Genomic DNA, 7,500 nt, shown 5'->3' on the forward strand with positions numbered 1-7,500 from the left:
TGTGTGTGAATTTCTGGAGATAGGTGGACTTGATTTTCTCTTTCCTTTTTTCCCGTTTTTTTTTCTTTTTTTGCTCCTTGTCTCTTTTAAAAAGGGAAAAAAAGAGAGAAAAAACTTTGAGAAGTATCTTTTTTCCTTTAGTTTTTGTGTGGTCAGTTTTCTACCACATGCTCCCCCAACCTGGCACAAACTTCATGTCTCTCTCTCTCTCTCTCTCTCTCTCTCTCTCTTAAACATAACACATTATATTTACAAAAGAACCAAAACATAGAAAAAGTGCTACCATTGCGTACATAAACTCTCTCTCTCTCTCTCTCTCTCTCTCTCTCTCTCTCTCTCTCTCTCTCTCTCTCACACACAACCTAACCTAACCTAACCTAACCTTGACAACTGCCCTGCAAAGCCCTGCCATGGTCATTAGGGATATCATTAGTCGTAATTTCCCTAAGGTGAATTTCCCTCACGAACATTCCAGCGGCAAGATTTCCCCCCAAAATAATTCCCCTTATGATCAAGTGCGAGATGTCAAGTTTCATTAAATTAGTTCGGAACAATTTTCATGAGGGAATTTACATGTTCATCTTATCTTATTTATTTATTTATTTATTTATTTATTTGTTTATTTATTTTTGCATATCAAGAAAACTGGTCTAAAGCAGGTAAAATACGCGAGAGAGAGAGAGAGAGAGAGAGAGAGAGAGAGAGAGAGAGAGAGAGAGAGAGAGAGAGAGAGAGAGAGAGAGAAACCACCCTTATGCCTCTTCCAAAAAGTCGAGAATAAAAACATAAAAATATAAATAAGTAAACTTGTCTAAATTTGACATAAACATGGAGATATAATTATAATGCTTTGCTGCTGACTTACTGCCTGACTGAATGATCCCTCCCCCACCTCACATCTCGCCCAACCTTGTCCTTGCTCGCCACACCCAGACACTGCCCTCAACACTGATACCAACCCCTGAAGGTAATCCTACAAACACACGCCTTGGCCACAGCTCTCTCCCTCACTGTTGCCAGCCAGGAGCGAGACCATTATGTGTTTTAGTAAGTGATTACTGACATTTGTTTTCACGCTTCTGCACTCACTAGGAAGGTCACGCGAAAATACACGACCTGATTGGCGGTAGCATTATAAACTGTGTTGCTGCGAGGAAGTGCTTGAGGGTAGAGGATGAGTGTGTTCGTGTTACTAAAAGGAGGTGTGTTGTGACCAGCCGTGACCAGAAGTCGTGTAATTTTGCGAGTTTATTTTTGTGTCTTGAGCTTTCTGGTCTGTTGAGTGTCAATGAGTGTCGGATTTAGCAAGACTGTCAAGTGTTTTCTTTCTGTCTTAAGTCATTTGATGTGTAGGTAGATGAGTAAATGTATCATGAAAAAGAGTATGTAAAAATAGAATAAAATTATTATAACAATAACAACAACATTAATATTATACGAGTGTCAGATCTAACAAGACTGTCTAATGGTTTCTCTCTGTCTTAAGTTATCTGATGTGTAGATGAGAAAATGCAACACGAGAAGAGTATAGAAAAATTGAATTAAATTATAACAAAAACAACAACAACAACAACAACAACAACAACAACAACACTAAGATTCTATAAGTGTCAGATTGAGCAAGACCGGCAGCGAATCAGAAGACATGAGATTATGGGAAATGACAGAACACGTTGCACATTGCAAGTGAATCAAGAAGGTTACTCTGTCTCTGGCCACCACTGTATCTCATGTGAATATAGAGGTTATAGTGTAGCCTTAGGAATTCTCTTCTTTTGGTAGTGTTGGCCAGTAACTACCAAGAACAAGTGTCTAATATTGATAGTCAGTTAATGGGAGCAGATATCGATGCAGTAATGTAAGAATCGGATGCTGTGGGAAGGTGGCATTGTAGGGTGGTGTTTTCATAATACGTAGTAATGGTGGGTAGTTACCAGAAGCAAGGAATAATGTGTTAATGCCAATACCTTCTTAGTAATGGCAGTCAGTTACTAGGAGCAAGGAGTTATGGGTTACCACCACCTTTGTTAGTGGCGGTCAGTAACGAGGAGCAAGACAATGCCTTCCTAGTAGAGTGGTCAGTTTATAAAGGCAAGATAATAAATACAACAACTTTTTTAGTAATTACAAAGGATTACAAAGGATTACACACAGCAACTGACCTTTAGATTCCCTACACACTGTTTAATTACATGTTGCTGCACTGCTGTGACTAAGAAAAGATACTGGATTTGAAGACAATTTGTTTACTGTCAGCAGGTGGTCACTGAACAACCCAGGAGTCGTGTCTTGTTGGTGTCTACAGGAGATGACTTCCTGGCAATTAATTATTCACGAGTGGCTCAACAATCCGCCGAGTTAGAGACGATGAATGTAAAGCCGTATATATATATATATATATATATATATATATATATATATATATATATATATATATATATATATATATATATATATATATATATATATATATATATATATATATATATATATATATATATTTTTTTTTTTTTTTTTTCCTCTTGGAGGTGAAGGAAGAGGAAGAAGTAAAGAGAAGGACAAGGACTGGACGAGAGAAAGGACGACGAGAAAGAAAGATAAGAGGGAAGAGGAAGGTACGGAGGAAGAGAATTTAAAGCGATTACAGTTTATTCAAATCTAAACCTGAAAATATAAATAAATGTCTCCGGCAAAAGTTTAACATAAGCCTCTTAACATAAGATAGTTTAACTCAATCCTCTTTATTTCTGTTAAAATGAAGCGGAGGACAGAAAACAATTCATGTCACTTTTACTGTTCATTCTGTCCCTTCCTTTCCCTCCCTGTACCATTTCCTTCTTCATTGTCCAGCGTAGTCTCCTCGTTTCATGAATAACAACACAGGGACGCTCACACACCAGCAGGCTTCCAAGGGCGCAGTAAGTGTGTACATTCCCGCGACGCACTGAGGCCCTAAGAACACCCCAAAGAGTCGCTGCTTTGATGCCGCACACCACACACGCCACACACGCCACGCCAAAACTCCAGCTTTTGTCCTCAGCGAGACTCCTGAGTGAAGGATTTCCATAAATCTACCCGAGGCTTTAAGTGTGTGTGTGTGTGTGTGTGTGTGTGTGTGTGTGTGTGTGTGTGTGTGTGTGTGTGTGTGTGTGTGTGTGTGTGTGTGTGTGTGTGTGTGTGTGTGTGTGTGTGTGTGTGTGTGTGTGTGTGTGTCTGTGTGTGTGTGGGTGTGTGTTTGTAGGCATGTATGAGTACGTATGAGTATGTTATGTTTGCTGTCTGCCTGTCTGTCTGTCTGTTTGTGTATATTTCTTGTCTGTCTGTCTGTCTGTCTATATGTATGTATGTACGTATGTATGCATGCATGTATTTATAATATGTAGGTATGTATGCTTTTTTTCTGCTTGCCTCTCTTTGCCTGTACATGTATACATCTCATGATTCTCTCTCTCTCTCTCTCTCTCTCTCTCTCTCTCTCTCTCTCTCTCTCTCTCTCTCTCTCTCTCTCTCTCTCTCTCTCTCTCTCTCTCTCTCTCTCTCTCTCTCTCTCTCTCTCTCTCTCTCTCTCTCTCTCTCTCTCTCTGCCGAGTCTATAATGCACTTTAAACATTCAAAAAAAAAAAAAATATATCTTCCTGAATGTCTTTGAAAAGTGAGACAAGTTGGAGGAGTTTGAGCCACTGTCAGCGTAGGAGGGAAGGAAGGAGGAAGGGAGAGAGAAAAGGAAGGGAGATAGGAAGTAACTGAGAGGATGGAAGACGAAAGAGACACAAGACGGAGGAAGTGAAAAGAAAAAAAAGACTAAGGAGAGGAGAGATAAAGGAGCAGGAGAGATGAAGGGTGGGAAAAGAGAGAGAGGGAAAGTGAAGAGAACGTGGGAGCAGAAGGAAGAGGAAGAATGGTATAACAAATCATATAAGACGTATTATGGCCCAGGAAACTCCATACCAGGTGGTGAAATTTAAGGTTTTCCACACAATTGCTTCCAAGGCCAGCGAGATTTCTTCCTATTCTCCCTTGCGTTCTGCTGTGTATAAGTCTAGATTCTGTGAATGTCGGGGGCTGGTGGGAAGGCATGGGGAGGTATGGAGAGTGGTGGGGATGTGACACGAACACGCGGTCTGGGTCTCATGGGGAAGGAGGAAAATATTGGTATTTTTTTTTCTCTTTTTTCTTTCCCTCTAACGAATGGGAGAAAAAAAAACTGGGTGAAGGTGAGAGATGTTTCCTAGTGAGAATGAGACACCTGGCCAGTTCCAGTTCCGGGTGACACACACACACACACACACACACACACACACACACACACACACACACACACACACACGGGCACATCAGTCAGCAGGAAAGGAGTAAAGTAGAGTAACACATCCAGGTAAGTAAATACTCGGGACGAGGGAGAGGCGAGGAGGGCAGGAAAGGAGAGACTGGGAGGGCGGGGCTGGGAGACGAATTGGTCGGGGCAGGCAGAGAGGGAAGAAGGAAGGGGAGAGGGGCGACACCTGTACTGCCGCAGCACACCTGAGCGGGCGGCTACTCTCATTACCTTCACTTCATTTCATTCCTTTAAAACAGCGCTGCAGTACCTCCTATTCACGGGGACTTTGGAGCTCCGTGCCTGTAGCTTTTACTTTAGGATCAGGAGCGGCCTCGATACTGCGTAATCCTGGGCCTGAGTTGAGAACACTCCCCCTCCCTCCCCACCCGTTTGGACTCAACAACCTCTATGTGTGTGTGTGTGTGTGTGTGTGTGTGTGTGTGTGTGTGTGTGTGTGTGTGTGTGTGTGTGTGTGTGTGTGTGTGTGTGTGTGTGTGTGTGTTGGGGGCGGGGGGATCACTGTCCAACCTTTTCACTGCCACAATATCTTTCCTATAATCATCCGGTACAGGTTTTCGACACTTATTTTTGTTATACTTTGTCTTAAACTGTTTTGTACCCTAAAAATAGAAACGATAATACTGCAATAAAATGTGACAAAATTTACTGCCCACTTCTCCTTTTTTTCCTCCTTTTCTCCATGCAAATATTATATTTTACAGTGCTCTGAAAGTGTACAAAAAAAAGACCACAGCAATAAAAGGGTTAACATATATATAATTCCACTTTATTATATGCAATCAGCCTTGATTCTTTAACTTTCCCATGACAAATATAGCAATAACACCTGACCATTGCTGCATCATTGTTATTTTCTTCCCCAGCACCAGCAGTATTAGAGAAGGAAAAGCTTGGAGTTTTCTTCCATTAAAAGCCTTAGATTTCTCCTCTTTTAACAGCAATAGTGAAGGCAGGGTTAGATTCTTCCTCTTTTAAAAGCATTAGATTCCTCCTCTATTAACAGCAATAGTGAAGGCAGGTTTAGATTTTTCCCCTTTTAAAAGCATTAGATTCCTCCTCTGTTAATAGCAATAGTGAAGGCAGGATTGAAATTCTCCCCCTGTTTTCATTCTCTATTATAAAGTTTATGTGTTCTCGTCCTCTACATGTTGCTCCCTTACAAGTGTCTCCTCCACACACGCTGGCAGAGGGAGAGGCGAGTGGGTTGGCAGTAGCTTTGATCTGTTTTATTCTGAGCGCCTACACTTGTTTTTCTTTCAACGATAGACGCCGTTATTAAAGATCAAAAGGCCTTCTACTATTTCAGCTTTCTATATATTCTTATTTCTGTAGGTGGGTGTTCCATTTCTTCTAACATCGGTACTGCAACGACGACAACAACAACAACAACAACAACAACAACAACAACAACTGTTACTACTACTACTACTACTACTACTACTACTACTACTACTACTAATAATAATAATAATAATAATAATAATAATAATAGTAATAATAATAATAATAATAATAATAATAATAATAATAATAATAATAATAATAATAATAATAATAAAAATAATGATGATGATGATTATGATGATGATGGTTATGATGATGACGACGATGATGATGATGATGATAATAATAATAATAATAATAATAATAATAATAATAATAATAATAATAAGAAGAAGAAGAAGAAGAAGAAGAAGAAGAAGAAGAAGAAGAAGAAGAAGAAGAAGAAGAAGAAGAAGAAGAAAAAAAAAAGAAGAAGAAGAAGAAGAAGAAGAAGAAGAAGAAGAAGAAGAAGAAGAAGAAGAAGAAGAAGAAGAAGAAAAGACGAAGAAAAGAAGAAACAGACAAGCACAAAGAAAAACATGAACAACAATGGACACAACAACAGGTTCCCCACACTTACAGTTCCGCGTCTTTTTTGTCCAGCCACTCGTGCACTGGGCCTGGCACGAACGCTGCAGGTAGACGAGCCCTCCTTCTCCTCCTCCTCCTCCTCCTTCATTTTCTTTTTCTTGTGACCTGTCTCGCTTTGTAACGTTTCTTTAGTCATCTACTCCTCGTCTCTGCTTTTTTCTTTTTTTGCACTGCTCTTCATCGCACTGTTTTCTCACTCTTTTTTTTTTTTCCAAGTCCATATTACCTCCGTCGCTTCCCTCTCACGCGAGGAGACGAACAAACGCCTCCACTAGATTGCAGAGTCTACGTAGATGCCACCACTAGACTGCTCCACTGACTCCATCCATTACTTACTAATACATAAAAACATAAGGAAAGCTGCAAGAAGCCATCAGGCCTACACATGATCATTTTTTTTTATCTTCTACTATTGTCATTTTCTTCAGCCATACACATTTATCTCTCCTGTCATCTTTCTTCACTAATTTGTCTATCATATTTCCACTCCTACACGACGGGAGATAGTTAGTGCACTGCATACTTGCACTATTACACACCAACACTGAGCACTGGCATCCAGGAAGACCAATAGACAGAAAAGACAGGGAGGAATATAGATATCTCTCCTTCCTCCTTACCTTGTGGCGGGAGATGGTTCATAAATTGCATTATTATACAGCGGCATTGAACAAAGGCTAGAAAGAAGTAAATAGATGGTATATGCTTTTGCTACACACACTGGCATCCAGCAAAGCTAATAAAACATTGAAAACGACAAACAGAAACAGAGATATGATTACTTCCTCTGTACCTCGTGTACCTGTTTCCCAGGTGCCGTCGCCGCCCTTTTGTGAAATATGTATATGCATGCTGCCTGACTTCCCGCGCACCGGAGCAAGGCGAGGATGCCAAAGCAGATACCCGGGGGAAGAAGAGATGTAAACGAATGGATGCCTAAAGTAAAATAGTGATGTTTAGAAAAAAAAAAAAAGTACATGGATAGACAGTACGAACCTGAGGAAATTAAAACAATAGGTCTAATTCAAGAGAGAGAGAGAGAGAGAGAGAGAGAGAGAGAGAGAGAGAGAGAGAGAGAGAGAGAGAGAGAGAGAGAGAGAGAGAGAGACTAAAAGAAAAGAAGAGCAAGCGGTATCAGTCGTGCTGTGTTTCGCATGAGCCACACTGTCTGGTGCAAAGAAAGTAAGCAATGCAAGACAGTAAATACGATAATGACAAAAAGATAACGTGAAGCAACAATTTGGTTA

The 7,500-nt window shown here is 40.3% G+C and overlaps 1 long non-coding RNA gene across 1 annotated transcript in view; it reads right to left on the reverse strand.

Annotated features, from left to right (window-relative positions):
- LOC135111457 (uncharacterized) overlaps positions 1–7,500 on the reverse strand; it is a 232,870-nt gene that overhangs the window by 1,515 nt on the left and 223,855 nt on the right. The window lies entirely within an intron of this gene.

The sequence above is a fragment of the Scylla paramamosain genome, chromosome 22, assembly GCF_035594125.1.
Source record: "Scylla paramamosain isolate STU-SP2022 chromosome 22, ASM3559412v1, whole genome shotgun sequence".
NCBI lineage: Eukaryota > Metazoa > Arthropoda > Malacostraca > Decapoda > Portunidae > Scylla > Scylla paramamosain.